This window comes from Lutra lutra, chromosome 12, assembly GCF_902655055.1.
Source record: "Lutra lutra chromosome 12, mLutLut1.2, whole genome shotgun sequence".
Classification (NCBI taxonomy): domain Eukaryota; kingdom Metazoa; phylum Chordata; class Mammalia; order Carnivora; family Mustelidae; genus Lutra; species Lutra lutra.
Genome location: NC_062289.1, coordinates 13,912,925 through 13,931,784, shown reverse-complemented (window position 1 = coordinate 13,931,784; position 18,860 = coordinate 13,912,925). Strand labels below are relative to the sequence as shown.

Here is an 18,860-nt window from a genome sequence, read left to right as displayed (position 1 = left end):
GCAGGAGAGGTGGGCACTTAAGCCAAGGTGGGGTTCGGTCAAGAAGGGAAACGTGGAAGGAACTGCCATGGCACATGCCACATTCTTTGCATAGGGTTGAGGCTTTTGTCCCTCGAAGTGCTGAGAGATGCTCATTTCTTATAGGTGAAAGATGGCACATAAATGGGAGATTGGAGCAGACAAGGGGTAACCTTAACTTTAAAACCTCTTCCTCAGAGAGTTCAGCGATGCAGTGTAAGATTGTTTTGACAAAAAAGTCAACACTGGACGCATGACACCGCAGTGGGTGTCATAATGCATTACAGGGACTGCAGGGCCTCGAGTGCATCACCTGTCTCAGGTTATGGAACTCCTGCCTGAACAAAGGGAAACCTACATAGAGCAAACCCGAAACGCGCCAGGGCTTCCTCTTAGCTCTCCAACAGTTCAGTTTTTAGCTTGGATGAGGTAAAACTCAAGTGTGAGTTTAATTAGTTTTTATTCCATTTCTTGCTCTCTATTAAAGATGCATTAGTAATGTTGTAATCATTTGTTCTGCTGTTTCCAGTAAGGCTTGGTGTTTCTTTGAAGCTTTGAAGAAGTAGTGTTCCAGTTTCTTATCTCTTGAGTGCAGGCCACACCGCTGATGCTGAGATCCACGTGTATGGGATGGCCCCACATAACTTCGGAAACCTTTGTTTCTTTTCTCTTCCCACAGAGTTGAGCCTCACTCTTCTATCTGGCATCGGAGGTACTCGGACGGGGTGCTGTTTCCTAAAACTTGCAATGGGCTGGTGGAGGTGTGCTCTGTCTCTTTATAGCCTTCTGTTTGCTCTTTTTCTTTCTAATTCTTTGGCAGGGCGGCCCTGCAGTTCCTGTGCTGGCAGAGAATGCCTGACTGCCTGGGTGCTGTTCTGTGCTGCCCAGTGATTTTTTTTTTCCCCAGCTTTGCACTGTAGCTTTGGAGCCCTCCTTCCGGGCCGCTCTTTAACCTGCTTACAGACCTGTGCGAACAGATCACCTCTGAGTATTTCCTGCAGAAACCTTTTCATCTTGCCTATTTGGCTCTCGACCCTGAAGGTATTTGTTTTATGAGCACGACCTTTTTTCATTTGTGTGTTTAGGGTTTGAAAGAAATGTTCAACTAGTTTTCATCTGTGGAAAGTTCCAGCTTATGGGCACTTCTAAATAAATCCTCATAGATCACGGAATGGTAGAGGCAGCTCACGTTTCTACCCATTGAGCTGGTTTCTGCATGTGTAAAATGCCTTTTTTTTCTCCACGTATTTGAAAAATATCATACAAAGAAAATTTATTACATTCTGAATGGTAAAATTACTTGATTATAGTGCTGAACTCTTTTTTTTAATCTTTTAGGGTATGTTTAGCAGAGTAGATCATACCCTTGGCATCCAATAATTTAATGACATAGCTTTAGAAAAAGAAAAAAGACAAAATGGAATCCCTCATTCATGGCCAGGAAAAAGACATTTCAAAGATGAGGAAATGGGCACAGAGAGGCCACGGAACTTGACAAGCATATGCAGCCAGTAAGTGGGCAACATTTGTGCCCAACTGTACTGTTATGACACGAGTTTCTCCTTGGTCTTTTCCTTTAGTGTTTTGCTTTTCTTTGATGTAGTTATTTTCTTGTTTGAAGAAATGAGGGGAAGGTTAGAACTATACGTTCTACATTTTTATCTTTTTAGGCTAGTGACTATTAGACTTCTTTTTTCTTTAAAGCAAATTCTTTATTCCTCAGTGCATTTTTGGGTAGTTACAGAAACCCATAATTACCGACCAAAGGAAAAAAGTTGAGTTTCTTTTTGCTGAAGTAAAGAGCCTCTGGCATCTTAACTTTCTAGGTATTATTTAACGAATTGGTCTAAGGCAGATATGAAACATCTTGTTAAGTTTATTACTTTCCTCAGTAAACCCATTGCAGAAAAGAAAATTTCAGTTAATGACCATACTTGGATTTTGCATATGGAAAACCCTTGCCACTAGAATGAACTATTTCCTTGGAGTTAAAAGAAAAAAAATTTCTCCTCTCCATCTCTGAAAATTTTCCAGTTTTAAGAATAATGAAACATTATTTTCACATGAAAACCAAATGCAAATGAGCTTCTTTTCACATGGTGATTTCAGTGATGGGAGGGTTGTAAGGTTAAATCCCTGTGCATAGTGAAGGCTCTTGTTGAATTCAGATCCTTCTAAATCAAGAAGAAAAGGAAAATTTGTGTCTGATACATAAATGTTTATAGAACTAGTGGTGATGCTTGTGAGTCAAAATAGGATTTGTATGGGAACGTTTGTTGGTTGAATTTGTGTCTGCTTTGTGGGAAGCATACAGGACGGAGTGAACAGTTCTTAAGATTACTTATTGCTGCTGCTTTTTTTCCAATCAGAAGTACAATGACAAAGTGATTCAGTAGATGTGGTGGGATCCACATGACGGGCCTGGGTGCTTGTGCTGGTGCAGAGTCCGTCATGTGCTCATATCATTCATAGGAAGATTGCTATAGAAAAAGAGGTAAAAAGAATTGTTTTCTTTGAAACCTCAAAACAGTTGCCATTCACCTGTAAAACAAAATCACTTTTCACTCCTCGGCCATTTTCTACTCTGAGATTCTATTGTGTTTGCAGCTAAAATGTTTTGAATTTATTCACAAACTTGTTTCTTTGAAAATGCAACAGATTGAGAATGTGTGGAGATGAAGAGTTAGCTATAATGCTGATGTTCTCATTTGTGTCTTTGGCTTAAACAATATTTGCCAAAAATCTCTTGGTGGACATATGAAATATTTCTATTTTAATATCAAGATCTTACTTGAAATGTGACATACGGATATTCCTACTTTCCCTTGGCTATGTTTTGTTGGCTAAGATGAGGGACTAATTAAAAAGGACTAATTCTACACTTTGTTGGAAAACCCACAAATGTAGTATATACTGGTTTTGGAGATCACTCTTTTCCATCCTTATGTATGGACCCCACTTGTACTCATTGGTTACTTGGATCTTTTATGCCTTAAACTACGCGTATTCCACCCTCCTCCCCCCAACTGTTTTTCTTTTATGGAGTCTACAAAAGAATGGGTTGAACTAGTGATTTTCCCTTTTGGTTTTAAAAAGTAAACCATTTCAGGTACATGTATTCAAAGTGAACAGACTTCAAAATAGTGAAATAATTGGGGAAATCCATAAATTTTAATTGTTCAAAAATTTCTCCACCAGAAAGGTGGAGGATGCCTGGTAATTAGAATTTTAGGTTGTCATCATTCTAGCCTCCCAGATATTTAAATCTAGTAATGAAAATTTTTCCTGTGTTGGAAATCTCAGCTTTATCTTTCTGTTTATGTTTTTGATGTTGCTTCAGACCTGTTACGTATATACTAACATGTATGTGTCCAGCTATGTCACTGTAATTCTGAAACATATGAGAAACTTGTTGAGAGTGTGGTAGGAGACTGGGATTGCCCACCATTACCCAAATTAATCTCAGCTGGTTCAGCATTGGTGCTATTAGAGTTTTTGTAACTAGTGGCTTGACTGACACAGTGAAGAGTAGCTTTTGCCTGGACATTAAAATCATCACTATATAGTTTGTCTTCTCTCCTTCTTTCTCTTTAGCTCTCTTTCTTTAACTTTGGGAAATTGAAAACCAAAAAAATTGAGATTAAAACCTATTGTTAATAACTAAGTTCAGCTTTGATTAGACAGATACAGTGATTCATCGGGCTTTACAGTCTTCCAGCTGTTGTCAGACCTGTACCTCTCTGCCCTTTGCTTTCCGTACTTGCCTTTGTTCGAAATGATAGTAGTACTTCCAGATGGTTGCAATCTGGCATTTCCAGGGGCTGGATGCTAGTGGTCCACAGATTTATGTTGTTTAAGAAGCGTAGTGTTTAATTTTAAAAATGAGATTATTTCTAGTGTCTCTCGAAAGGAAGCAGAGTCTGGCAACAGCAGGCCCACAATCCTGCATGAACTGAGGCATCGCTGCCTTCTTTAGACGATGTACAGCTGTTCCCCAGTTACACTGAATTCCCTTCATTTTACATTACTTGCCTGGCTCCAGAGGCATTTTCAACCTGCAGTCATGCTCTAGGTTTCTTGCTACAGGTGCTTCCCCATTTTTATGGCATCAGATTTTCTGCCTTTATTGCTGCTGAGTCTATGCTTCCTGCGGCTTGTGACCTGGTAAAGAAAAATGGATGATTTTACCATTTACTCAGCTGGGCATATTTGGACAAGTTTTACATCACCCTCCCCCCCAGGTTCAGATTTGTGGTGTGAGTAATGGGTATAATCCCCACCCCATGGAGTGGTTGTGGTCCTCAGTGTCATGTTCCCTTATCCTCTTCTGTTTTTCTTCTCCAATTCCACTCTCCTCCAGGACTGCCTTTTGTATTGCTTTAATTTTTTATGTTGGAAACTAGGTAACACCATTTAATTCTGCAGGAATCCAGAATTATGGGGAAAGAAGAGTGAATAGAAAACAAAATTGGGGGCCTTTTTGTTATTTGTAGTGGCTTTGCAAAAATTGATGGAATTTGCACAGTGACATCCCTTGGAATGGGTGACCCTCTGGCATTTTTAATGAGAACAGGACTGTAAATGTACAGATTTTAAGTTAAAACTTAAGCAATATAGCATTTAAAAAATATTCTAAGAAGTATGGTGTTTGTTAAATAGTACAATTTTCAAAGCAAGGTGCTAGAAGAATATGAGAATTGAGAATATGAGGCTATCAACAACATATAAAAAATATAGGCGTTCTGCAAATTTAAATAGGTATACTGAACATTTATTTCTGTAAGCAATTTTTAAAGATTTAGAAAACAGAAGAGTGTCCTAGGCTCTATTCTCATTTATAATCAGATGACGTAAGACCTAATAAAGATCTGATAGTTTTTATTCAGTATGCGATTACTTAACTAATAGCATTTATTATTTTTCATAGCAATTAATATTGATTTTTAATTCATAAATTATAGTTGGTTTGAGAATATTCCTGTCTGGCTAAGTAGACACCTGTTTTGTTCTGCAAGGTTGATTCTCTGTGCTTGCAAACCTGTGGCTTTGAATCTAGTCCAGCTCCCTCATTGACAGTCCAAGAGACAGATTGGATGTTCAGGACCCTGCAAGGAATGATCAGCTCAGTCTGATCCAAGTCTGTGACCTGGGTCTGCTCTGTTCAGTTTTCATTCTTTCTGTAATTCTGTAATTCACTAACTTTAAAAAAAAAGTTTTTCTAGAAATCATTTCTGTTCTCTTGATGTTACATGATTTTCATGCAGATTTATACTTTGAAATTAAATATTAAACATCAGAGCAGGTCTTCTGTTTTGTGACTGGGTTTTATCATTGATCCAAGTAGAATATGCATTGCTCAAAGGAAGTGTTTTTGTTGCCTATTTATAATCGGTTTTAAAATACTGTTTCTTACTTTGCCATAACGATTGCGGTAGAGGTGTCTGTGGGAAAGAGTTCTTGGTGTTTTTACTCAGGAAATATAAATTGTAAAATAAGATGATCTAAAACACAGCTGTTACTTTTTAACACCCTTTAATACCACTTTGCAGCTAAATCCACAAAGCCTACCAGCCCAAGGTTTCACCTAGCCAATTAACGCTTCCATCCAGAAATTTTCCCAGTATCGACTCGTTACTCCTTCTCTGTTCTCTAGCAGTCGGTTCTGGCTTCGGGATCCGCCCGTGCTCGCGCGCTGTCTGGGGCAGCGCCACCCTGTGCAGACAAGGAGCTGCACCAAAGCGCACCAAAGCGGTTGCAGTGACTTGTCTGCCGGCCTCCGCTGCTCTGAGCATTTGTCCCTCTCTGCAGCTCAGTGCGCTTCTGAAATGACCGTGTAAGGGCCTGAACTGTGCTCTCTGGCCTCCTTCAGAATTCAGGAGGAAGATGACAAGTGCTTTCCGTACAGAATGTAAGTGGGGCACGGGACATCCGCTGCCCTCAGCCGCCGCTTCTGTCCTTTGGTTAGGTACACAAATCTCCCCACCAGGAGTCCTGGGCACCCCTTGCTGTCTGTACGGAACCAGCGCGAGCCCCCACAGCTGAGCTCTGCAGTGGAAGGATGGGAGAGGCTGCCACACCACTGTCGTTTCTGTGCAGTCCCCTCTCCCATCTTACTCTTTCTCAGTCTGCAGTCACCCAGGCTGTGGCGCTGGGATCTTGTTGTCTGGTGGCGTTGTGCTTTTCTCTTCAGTGTGTCCTTCCCTACCTGCTCCCTGGACTCTAGATAGCACCCCCCCCCCCAAGTGTCACTTTTCCTAGTGGCACTAAGATGCTTTTCCTGTTGAATAGACACAGATTCTGTTCTTCAGCTGATAAACATTCAAATAGCCTCAAAACAAAACAGAATCACTTTTACCCTCAGCTAATGTTCTTTCTGTCCTCTATCCCTGCTTTTGTTGTTGTTATTGTTGGTTTGTTTTCAAAAAGCAGATCCTTTTAACTCTTTCTTCCTCTCAACTCTTTTGTGTTCTCAGCCCCACCCAGTCTGGGTCCTGCCTCTGCCTTGTTATGGAAGTAATTTTCTTGATGATCACCAAATTACAGATGGCAGTAATACTTAACAACTCATAGGGTTCTTGGGAGGATTAAATGAATTAGTACTTCTAAGTCTCCTGGAACAATATGCTTGATACATGGTAGGCAGTAGACGTTAGCTTTCATTATTGTTAGTTATTTGGACCTCCACGAATGTCTTTGTCCCTTGTCTCTTTTACTTACTGGCTGTTTGACACAGAAGATCATTTCATCCTTTTAAAACAGCTTTTCCCTTCCCTTGGCTGCCTATGACACTTTACTGTCCTTGTTCTTTCCCAGTGTCATTGACTATTTTCAGCTCCTTCATTAACTTGTTTCCCTTGTCCTTTAAATGTAAATATTTCTCAAGGATCTCTCCATCTATGTGTCCTTCCCTCCAGTTACCGTTTGTGCATTTTGATTAATGCTATTCCAATCTCTGATTCATTCAGGATGGTTACTTTGAAATCATCCAAAATTCTGTCTTCTCCTTCATTTCCTTTCTCCCTACTATCCCCAGATCTAGCCTTTTTTTCCCATTTCCTATTGATTGTACCTCTGTCATTTCTTGCATAGCCTAGTCACGTTCATTGCCACGGTTCCATTTTAGGTCTCAAGTCTTTTAACTTCTCCCTCTTCACGTTGCTGCTGGAGTAGCTTCCTTAAAGCTCAGCTCTGATGTCCTGCCCCATTGCTTAGGTGGTGGTCCCCGAAGAGGGGTGTTTTCATCATAGGGAGTATACAAGTAGATACCTTTGGATGCAGGAAGGAAATATGAAAACTTGTATTTATGCTTAAATTGAGCTTTGGTATCATTTGATGCGTTCATCGACATTTGTACCTTCATTGGATCTGTAAGTCTTTTATGTGGTCATATATCTTGAAACATCCCAAGGGAAGGATGTGAGGTGTGTTAATGGCCCTCCATTGTTTGTTTCATTTCAGCATATTGCAGTTGATTACAGTTTGTATTTGCCTATTTAAGTGGGTGTATAGAGTGTATTACTCAATTTTTAATAAGCAAATGCTCTCAAAATGGATAAACAACTTATAAAAATTCTTACAAAAAAGATTGAAGATAATGTTAATAATGCAAGATGAATAGGTTGTAGATAGAGGGAGAGGAAGAGTGTTTGAGTGAGAGAGAACAATGTGTAGGAACTTGGGAATGTCATTCTGAATTCTGGGGCAGCTCAAGCTCTCTTGGTGCTACATGTTGGGCAACACCTTCCTTCTTCTGGTTTTGTGGTTGGTTGTATGGGATGGGCATTCACTGGGATGATATTATATTCCTGGCCTCTCTGGGAACCCTCACCTACTCTTCTCCTACTCTTTCGGGAGTTTGGAAAAAGGAACTGAGCGTTCCTTTTTTAGTTCAGCTCATCATTTCCTGCAGAGAGCTTGTATTCTGTACAGGGCAGGCCTCTGTAAGAAGCCTTATGGCTGTAGAGGTCCACCAGTGACTGGGTAGGTAAATTGGCTTAATTCTGGGCTGAATTATTAGCAAGACCACTTGACTAAATGACCTAAGCTACCTTTTCCAACCTAGGCTTTATTAGTAATAGAGCTGATATGTATGTGTATATATATATATTTATCTCCATCTGTCTGACTTCCCTCTGTTTCTCACTGGTCTCAACTTTAGGAAGGCGGGGAAAGCCTCCATCTCTAAAATTGAGTCCCTGATTACTAACTCTGAGAGTTGTTTTATGAGGATAAAAGATACAGAATGAAGTTTTTGAAAAATAAGCTGTCTAAAATGTATAGATATTTATAAATATTCTTTAGAGGGGAAAGTAGAAACAAGCTGGGACCTGTTACTTTTATAATTAACTGCCATCCACAGATTAAATCCTATTGCCAGCTGCCCCTGCCAAGTGCCTGGATTATGGGAAGTAGTTGTGGTAGTGGGAGGGAGGTGAGTGGAAGTGACAAATGAAAAAGATCTCACTTTGAATGTTATCTGGATATCTGGCTCTGGGTTATAGTATTATGGTATCATAGAATCTGGGAATAATGAAATACCAGATCAAGGGAATTAATTTTCCAACAGGAAAGGGGAAAGTTAAATAATTTCAAAGGACACCACTTAAAGGAAAGATTGCCTCAGCTTTTCAAAAAATATCACAGTGTTATTTGGCCTTTTCTTAGTTAATGAGCAGTGGGAAATGTGCTTGTATTACACTGGCAGAGCAAAACCATGATTCCTAACCCCACTTGAGAAAGTCCCAGAATTTAGGAGAATAGCCTAGAAAGAAAATTACTTGCAGTTTTCTGTTGGATTTGATCCTTTCCTCCATATATGAAATGATACAGCCCATACATGCAAAACCCAATTTAGTTTTTGAGAGTTTTAGATGGAGTGATTTAATGGTTTGGACCATGACTCACCTGTGGCACAGGCATGAAATCCTACATAATGACTCATGGGAATTGCTGCTGCCACGGAATTTTAGAATCTGGGGACCAAACTCTGAAAATACATTTAATTGCATTTATAAGTAGGTAAGTAGGTAACATTTGTTTGAACCTGGTGGTAACGTGTTTTGGGGGTATGGGAGAGAAGATAGAGTATGTTGTTTTTGTATTAGAGAAATTGTGCCCACACCCCCTTCCCGCATCTGTTTCAATAGAGGACAGGAGCAAAGACTTAATCAGTTCAGGGAGTGGCCCATTAAATCTGGCCCTCTTTATCCTCAAAGTGGCTTGGAATGAAAGATGCTAGAAGATGGCAGTATTTGGCTGCTACTAGTTAACCACATAGAATGTGGAAAAGAGAGTTGATGTGTGGCTTTAAGTCATCTTAGGGCTCCTGGGAAGGAGATGAGAACCCACTGGTACCTCTGTCTCTGGGACAAGGGGTGCTGCTGAGAAGCCCTGTTTTGTAAATTTGTTGGATTTCAGTTTTAGGAATAAAACTCTTCAGTGAAGTCTACAAGTTTGAGAACTACAGTGTAGCTGTCAGAGAAGCTGCAGCTTGGGTGAAAAGTTTCAGCTGCTATGATTAAAGAAAAGCAAAACCCAAAATTACAAAAACAACATTCTCCCCCATTTCTCAAGCCCTGAATCAGTGGGTAGGCACCTTGAGAACCGAAGAGATTGAATACAATGGAGAAGATCCAAAAACGGAACCAGACATGACCTGTAGGGCAGGAAGTACAGCTTGAGCCTCTATTGAAAACAACTCAACAATGATATCATTGGCTGGAGACGGAGAAGGCTATTTTATAACTCAGATACGAGTTTAATAATTACATTACTCTGTAAGCAACAGCAACCACATAACAAAAAGCTCTGTAATCACCTCACCTGCCTGGAGTATAGGCAAAAATGAGAAACTAGGTAGGAAATTTCTTTGAATATCCCACATTGATGACATTAAACCTTACCTGCTCAGATTTCATTATCTTTGACTGTGATTCTGCTAAGCTTGGTTATGTGGTTGTATTAGAAATATGCAGTTGGAAAAGAGGCTGCTATAGGCGTCTGCAGTGACGGTATTGAGCAAGTATGTGGGTGGGGAGGAAAATTAGATGATTACCTAACAATGAGAAAGGAGATTAAAAAAAAACAACTATAGAAAGCAAATACAAGGACTTAAAATCTCAGAAGCTGTGTTCTAATTAGGATAAAAGCAAAGAGTTTATGTCTTCGTAAGCCTTTAGGTATCAGAATTACAATAAAGTTACTTTATAGAGGTCAAGACAAGGGTTATATGCTGTTCTCTTGGAAGAGGTTATGGTGGAGATAGCAATCTGTTAGTGACGTCTGCTACCCTCATGGATCATCATGGCTGCTTGGGAGATAACCTTCTGGAAGTTTAATATGTGTAAAATGATTGCTAATAATAATAAGGATAATGATAAAGATTGAGTCTCAAAAGAATAACTCCAATGTGTAGAAAACTCTTAAGAACTTGTCATTCACTTAGCATTCTGTACACAGTTTCAGAGATGATTATCTAGTTGAAAGAAACATAAGGTAGTTATGTGATTTGAAGTTGTAGATGAAAAATACATTTGAATTTCAGTGGCTTGTTGGATACAAATCTTAAGTAAAATTTTCAGTATTATGGCATCAGGAGTTGAGATGTAGGAAGGGCTTATGGAGATATCATGTAATTTCTGGTTTCTGCCAGGCTGTTTTACAGAGTTTTGAAGCCTATCATGTTAGAGGTAAAAATTATTGACAAGTTGAAAAATATGAATTTTGGTTTTGAAAATAATAGAAAAATTAGCTGTGATTGCTGTGGGGAAGGAAGATAAGCAACCATCATATTAAACAAACTTTTGTTTAATCATGCTAGGATTCAAAAGTATATATTCCATCTTTCTAAAAATCATCTTTTAAACTTTCACAGAAATGTCTTAGAGCTGCTTTATTTTCCATGTTCCTGGAAAAACAGTCCATTCCCATTTACTGTCTGGGTTTAATGTCTCCATAAAAATTGTTTTCTGTTTTAAAGTCAGTTTACAAATAATTTATAGAACAATGAAGGGATAATGAGAAATGGCTTTATTAGGACTTAACTGAGAATTTAAGCATAGCGAATCCAAAACCAAGGTTTGTATAATCAAAATGGGTAACATTTTTTGGATACAACTGCTCCTCAACCGTTACGGAAATATCCATCTTGTAAATACTGATTCCAGATTTCAAATATATCTCTAATCGCTTATCATTACTTCTGTTTTATTTTATTTATATTTTATTGATCATATTTTATTTATTTTTTAAAATTTTTTATTATTTCTGAGAGAGAGAGAGAGAGACAGAGCATGTGTGTGAGGGGGTGGGGAAAGGGCAGAGGAAGAGGAGGCAAAAATCCTAAGCATGCCGCATGCCTAGTGTGGAGCCCAGTGTAGGGCTCTATCTCATGAGCCTGAGATCATGACCTGAGCTTAAATAAAGAGTTGGACTTTTAACCAACAGACCCACCCAGGTGCCCCTACTTCTTGTTCTTCTTGCACTTACATCATCAAATACCATGCTTGAGGGATTTTTTTGAAATCTTGGACAACTCATAGTTTCGTGGAAGAGAAGACCATTGTCTTTGCTCTATAATTGCAAAACATTTTTATTCCTAGGTGTGTAAATGTCAATTAGTGTGGTCAGTCTCATGAATATTTTTCATTTCCATATGATGCATGTCCTTTCAGTCCTCTGTCTTCAACATGTCAACTTGCAATCTACTAACCATATGAAGTAAATTTTGACACATAAACATCACAATAAATGAAGGAATACTGTTACAAGACCTTTTAGCAAAGTGCTCTGGTCCACATTCTTGTTGCAAAATATGATGTAGCCCTTCCTGTTGAATGATTTAATGGGTGAGAATGCCATACTTTTTGTACTTAGAAATATGTTGTTATTGAATTTGAGAAAAATCCATCTACACTCCTTCATTTGAAGACTGAATCTGAGATTTTGTTTGCATGGTTAATTTCATCATTGTCATTAGAATCTGGAGTGCTGTCATCCATCTCTGCATTCATCTTCTGATTTGTCTAATTGTGACATGTCTTTGTCATTTTTATTCTCTTTGTCATTATGGACAGACAGTAACAATTTCTGAAGTCTCAGCTGTGCTCAGTGCAAATTATCACCAAGTTAGTATGTTCAGTCTAGAACTTTCTTGAAAGATCATGTCATGCTTTGGGCAGTACAATGAAAAAACTGAAGGATGATACAATTGTAACAGTGTATTTCATTATTAAATCATCTTTCTCTAGGGGATCCCACCATTCTTCTGTTTGCTAATTTTATTCTTTTTTTTTCTTTTAAAGCAAAGTTGGGAATAATTGTCCAGTATAATGAAATAATCTTAGGGTAATTTGTAAGGGTAGAACATCTTGCAAATAGCAAAGTGTTTCAAGACACAGGAAAAATAAGGTCACCAAGATCCCATAATGTATCTTAGATTTATAGAATGTCCACTGGACTCATCTGGTAATTGCAAGATAAAATGAATTTTATACTGTCTTTAAAAGGAATAGGTAGATTTTCTTTTTGTTATTTGGAAGACCTCTAGGAAAGAATAAGTCGTGAAATACAATCCTTAAAATAGAACTACTTGAAAAAGAAACTCAAAAACTAAATTGGCTATAGTGGACCCTGATGGTTTGATGAGGATGACTGGAGATGGTAGGCAGTATGATGTTTTATGGAAGCAGAAGCGAAGCGATGGATGCCGGGAACAACAGGACTGCGAAAGGCTTGGATTTGGTCACACCGGCAACCTTGGGCTGCTAGTTTTGAGAGTAGCCTTTCAGCTTTAGTTTCTGGGGTAGTGCTGTATTGGATCTACTCTAAGATGTCACACCCCACTTTTTTTTTTTTTTTTTTCCTGGTGTTTCATAGGTTTTGGTTGCTGAAAGGCGTCCAGAAATACAATGAGACATTCGTGTTAGCCAGTCCAAGTCTCAGCTAGGTAGGTGGGACGTTCTCAGAACCCTTCAAGACTTGTAGTGCAGCTTAGAGCTGTTGTACATCAGTGAGTTATTTTTTTGGTGCTTCTTGTGAGCCTTGCTTTAGTTTGCCTTATTGTCTCTCAGAGACGTATTGGTAAGAATTTTGGCTATATGTAAAGTTTCCTTGTCACTAGTTTGTATGTCTTCTTTATTTACACTTTGTCACCCCAAGGTGCCAGATTTTGGGACTTATTAGGACTATTAAAAACCATTATTTTCAGTGTGGGGCAGGGCGGTTGACACCTGGGTGGCTTATTCAGTTAAGCGTCTGCCTTTGGCTCAGGCCCTGATCTCAGGGTCTGATCTCTGGGATCAAGCCTGTCATCAGGCTCCCGGCTCAGTGGGAGCCTCTCTCTCCCTCTGCTCCTCCCCCTACCATCCTGCTCTGCTTTTTCTCTCTTTCTCAAATAAATAAAATCTTTAAGAAAAAGTGTTTTTTTGGGGGGGGTGAGTATTGTATCTGTTCTCAGCCAAAATTTAGAGTATTTTAGAAGAAGCTCAAAGAAATGAAAAACCAATGATGCTATGAATTTGGTAGAAAATGTCACAACCTTCTTGTGACATGCCTTAATTCACTGGCTCATTCTGCCTGTTTCCAAAATCTGATTAGCTGAGCTAGATTCAAGGCTATGTAGGATAAGGTCCTAGGCAGGCTTTTTCTTCTTCCTGCATATTATTCACTCCAGCTGAATCAAATCAGTCTTACTTTCTTAAGATATTTCCACACTGTTAGTCACATAGCTTGGCAGGGGGAAGTGCACGGGGACTGGAGTCAGATCAACTTCATTCTGAGCCTTACTTAAGATTTACGACCTTGGAAAAGTCACTTGACTTCTCTGAGCCTTTCATGGTTCATCTATAAATGTTGCTAAGTTGTGATATTTATTTATTTATAAAGATTTATTTATTTAGTTTAGAGAGAGAGAGGCGGCAGGAAAGGGAGCAGAATCTTTGAGGAGACACGCTACTGCGCACAGAGCCTGATGTGAGGCTAGACAGATCCCAGGACCCTGAGATCATGACCTGAGCTGAAATCAAGAGTTGGACACTTAACCAACTGAGCCACCCAGGCGTCCCCAAAGTTATGATGTTTAAATGCCGTGATAAATGTGAAAGCATTTGACCTAGAGGTCACTTAGTAAATCATCTCTTCCCTTACCCTTGACTGAGCTAATATCCTAATGATCCCTGCCCCTGCTTAAAAGAGGCAACACACACACATACACACACACACGGTAAATTTGAAAGTTGTCTTGAGAATTGTAGTGCCTGTTGAGGTGATTATTTAAGGTATAATTCCACCTTGTTCTTGATCTACCACTTAGAAACCTTGCCCTTCTCATTTGTTATCACCAATCCCACTGACATTGTGGGCTAATTCTCTTGGGCTATAAAAGCATTCGTGTTTTGTTTTGTTTTTTTTTCTATGTATAAGCAAAACAAAATAATAAGTCAAGTCAAATGAATAGTGAAAGCTAAATCCAAGCAAACCAGATACCTTCCTCTAAAACCAACTCCTAAAGCTGCAGTCAGCTCGGATTTATCTTTGGAAGCCTGAACTCATTGCTTTCATGGCATTACCACAGAACGTCCCAGCCGGACCGTAGCATAACATGAGTAAAGTGAAATGCGCTTCAGCATATGCCTCTTGTATTCTTGATCTGAGTTAGTGGCACCATTATTCACCCAGTTGCCCCTGGTAGTACGTATAATTTATTGAGGTATGATTTATGGAAACTATACCCACTTAAAGTCTGTAATTTGACCAATTTTGACATCTATTCACTACAAAACCACTACCCTAGTCAAGATACGAAGTACTGCCATCAGCCTGAAAATTTTTCTCCTACCACTTTGCAATCAGTTCATCCTCCCTCTATCCTTGGCCCTAGGGAACCAGTGATCTACTTCAGTCACTATAAATTAGTTTGCATTTTCTATAATTGTGTATAAATGGATTCATATTGGTATCAGGGTTCACTGAGAAAAAGAACTAATAGGATGGGTGTACAGATAAAGATGCTGTATATAGATCTATAGATATATAAAAAGATACATTTTAAGGGATTGACTCACATGATTGTAAAGGCTCACACGTCCAAAATACCCAGGGCAGGAATTCAGGAAACTAATGGAAGAGTTGCTGTTACAGTCTTGAGTGTGAAGTCTGTGAGGCAGGCCAGCAGGCTGGAAATTCAGACAGGAGTTGGTATTATAGTCTTGAGTCCAAAATCTGTAAGGCAGGCTGGAGATTTGGGCAGGGTTTCTATAGTACGGTCTTGAGGCAGGATTCCTTCTTTTTTGGGAGACCTCGGTTTTTGTTCTGAAGGCCTTCAGCTCCCCATAATTGGATATAATGTGTTGTAAATTTCTTCTTCAGAAAGGACTTTTTTTCTTCTCCTAAAGTAAGGACTCTTTTAAACTTTTTTTTTTTTTTTGTCTGTGTTCAAGCCTTCATTGTCTTTGAACTTCACATTGAAGTATTTTTCTCATTGATGTCCTGTGCATGGTGTCTTCTTCTCCAATCCATTTCTATAATGCCACAAGTTATTATTCTAAACCTCAGTCTGTTCATGGTACTTCCCGCTGAAATAACTCCCTCAGTAACTTTCCATTTCCCCCAAATTGCCTAAGTCTAGGTGATGTCTTCTGATGGAATGTCCATGTTATAGAATGTAGCTTGGGCAGAGAGCAGATCAGCCATTTTTCTATGTAAAGGAATGATCTCAAAGTTGGAGGACTTGGGCATTATAACATTCTATTATTATTTCTTTTATTAGCCTGAACTCTTCTTAAAAATTTTTTTTAATTTACTTCTTTTTTTAAGTAGATAAGGCCAACTCAAAGCTTGAACTCACGACCCTGAGATTAAGACCTGAGCTGAAATCAAGAGTTGGACACTTAACTGACTGAGCTACTCAGGTGCCCCTAGCCTGAGCTTTTTTTAAATGCATTGCTATTAATATTTCTCCTAGTTCCTAATACAGACCATTGTGACATAGGAAATTTTTGTACCTGTTGTTTTGTTTTTTGTTTTTTTTCCTTTAGGAATTAAAAAAAAAACAGTAATGGAAATCACTGACTTGAAGAGAAAACCAGGCAACCAATAATTTTTGGATGCTATATTTTTAAAAAACCTTTTAGTTTTATATGTAGAGGGCCTCATTTTAAAAAATGATTTCTTTATTCATTTTAGAGAGAGAATGTGTGAGCCAGGGGAGGGGCAGAGGGAGAGAATCTCAAGGAGACCTCCCCCACCCCTCCTGCTGAGCCTAGAGCGATGCAGGGCTAGGTGCCAGGACCCTAAGATCATGACCTGAGCAGAAATGAAGAGTCGGCCTTGTAACCAACTGAGCCACACAGGCGCCCCTGCAGAGGGCCTAATTTAAAGAGAATAATCTGGAAGAGTAAATATAGCTTTTAGTTTAATTAGGAAGTAACTTTTGTTGAATTGGCAGTGGAAGATGTGTTGAAGAGAATACGAACATCGCTGATCGTTATTCTGAATTTTCTTTGACATGTTGTATACCATGGCTGTTCTAGCACAGCCTTGCTGTTTTGGTTTCAAACAGGTTTCTAAGCAGCAAGATGACATATTTTTAGAAATGTAGAAGCATGTGTTCAAATCGAGTTTGTTCTTTGGATGATTTATTTTTTAATGTAGGTAGCATTAGTGTTCTAACAGGCATCTCATAAAACTATTTTATGACTGCTAATCTAGATTGCACACAAACTAAGTCTCCGGGAGATAGACTAATTTAACCTGGAGAGTGAGAGTTGCTGTGTGTTAGTATATTGATTTTAATGTTTACAGCTTGATGATATGGTATAGATTTCAAGTCATTCCTTAATATGTTTGCTCAGATTGTGCCTTGGAAATATTTTAAGTTTAACCTTCTTCTTCCTGTGGTCCTATGAGGTTAGCTGGGGCTTGTACCTCTTTACCTCTAGGAATAAGAGTTGTGGGGGGGGGGTGATAAAGGCACCTTTAGAATTTGTAATGATTCTGTTGTATTCATTAAGTAATTGGATCCTGTTGCGCTCCTATTAAAAACCTTCTAAGGGTTTCCCATTGCATTTAGAATGAAATGCAAACACCCTTTCAGGCCTGCAAGCTCCTGTCCCTCTTCCCCTTACTAGCCTGGCTTCAGCGGCTCTGCCCCTGAGTGTGCAAGTTCATTACCTCCTCCAACCTTTGTACTTGAGGTCACCTCTGCCTGTAATATCTCTTCCTTCAGACCTTCAGATGCCTTTTTCAGTTCTCAGATCAAATATCATCTCCTCAGAGAGGTCTTTGCCACTGTTTTCTTCTTCCCAGTCACCGTATTCGATTACACTATTTTTATCGTGTTCTAGTACTCATCGCCATTGCTCTCCTTGGTCAGTAAGTCTCACAAAAGTGTCTGTGCCTTGCTGCTGAGTTCCATTTGCTGCTGTAACCCCATGCGTGGGACACATAGTGGGTACTTTGTAAGCATTCAGAGGGATGGGTATTCCTTATAACTATCCTCACTGAAATAAAGTGATCAGTTTAGAAACAATATGTGACTAATTCATATGACTGTCTTTAAATTACTCAGTAATTGATTCATCTTTTCATTACATAGTACAGAATTCAATTATGGTCAGAAGCAGATCCTGTCTCTTGTGGCTGGGGCTCATATGCAGATACAAGATCCTATCTTTCATTCAATTTGTCAGGTCATGATTTCTATCAATTCTTTAAAAGAGATAGCTGAATAATAATTTCCTTTTTTAAAGTTTTAAGTGTATATCTAGAGGCTTTTTGGAAGTTTCTGAAATGTTAAATCATGTGCTCTGCCTTTTTTTTTTTTTTTTTTTTTTAAATTAAATTATGGCTGAGACAGGGTGTTGGATTGAGAAGATCCTGGACTAGAGGTCAGGAGGCCCAGTTTAGTTCTGCCAGTAGCCAACTCTCCACATGAGTCTTTTGGCCCTCAGTTCCCTAATTTATAAAATAATAGGGTTGGATAAAATGATCTTAAATGTTTGTTCTCTTTCGGGGCGCCTGGCTGGCTCAGTCAGTAGAGCATGAGACTTTTAATCTCGGGGTCGTGAGTTCAAACCCCATATTGGGTGTAGAGCTTACTTAAAAAAGGCCTATCCTCTTTTAACAGTGTATAATTATGTAATTCCAGCCATGAATCAGTTATTTTTTCACTTTGGGAAACTTTTTAAGTTGTATGGATGTGTGATATATGTGATAGTTGTCTAGATATCATTACACTTTAGCAAGAATGGAAAGTCAAATTTGTTTAATTTAGCAGAACTTTAAAACATCTGAAAGATTCAGAAGTGCTCTGGTTTATTTCACTTACTTTTTTTTTTTTTTTTTTTTGGCAGCAGCTGTGGTGAGAAATACCATACGTGATTTATTGGAGGTATTGATTTCAAAAGTAACAGTATTTAAATGTATAATAAAGATTTGACTCTGGGATCCTAATTTTGGTCTTATCACTGTTTAAAGGATCCCCATCTCTTTCTTCTTTAATCATTTAAGAATTTTATAATATGGCATAATGGGTCCTACTTCAGCACATTAGTTTTACTTGAAGTTTGTATAACTCATCATTGGCATTAGATACATAACAGAAATATATTTATAAAAATATATAGAATTATGTGCAGAGTAAAAAAAGAAATATACAGAAATACTATATAGATATGTAGATATACACACATGCTGTATACTATAGAAATACTATAGAAATACTACAGAATACCATATGTTCTGTATTCTTTAGTTCACTAGTCCTCAAGCTTTAGCACGGGCATCAACATTGACTCCAGGATTTGCTCAAACAGAGATGGCTCCCCACCTCCTGAGTTTGTGAT

The 18,860-nt window shown here is 38.7% G+C and overlaps 1 protein-coding gene and 1 non-coding gene across 2 annotated transcripts in view; both read left to right on the top strand.

The window, feature by feature from the left end:
• PHLPP1 (PH domain and leucine rich repeat protein phosphatase 1) overlaps positions 1-18,860 on the top strand; it is a 207,334-nt gene that overhangs the window by 37,974 nt on the left and 150,500 nt on the right. The window lies entirely within an intron of this gene.
• TRNAK-UUU (transfer RNA lysine (anticodon UUU)) lies at positions 18,032-18,104 on the top strand. Its single transcript has one exon. It is a non-coding gene; the product is annotated as a tRNA-Lys (tRNA).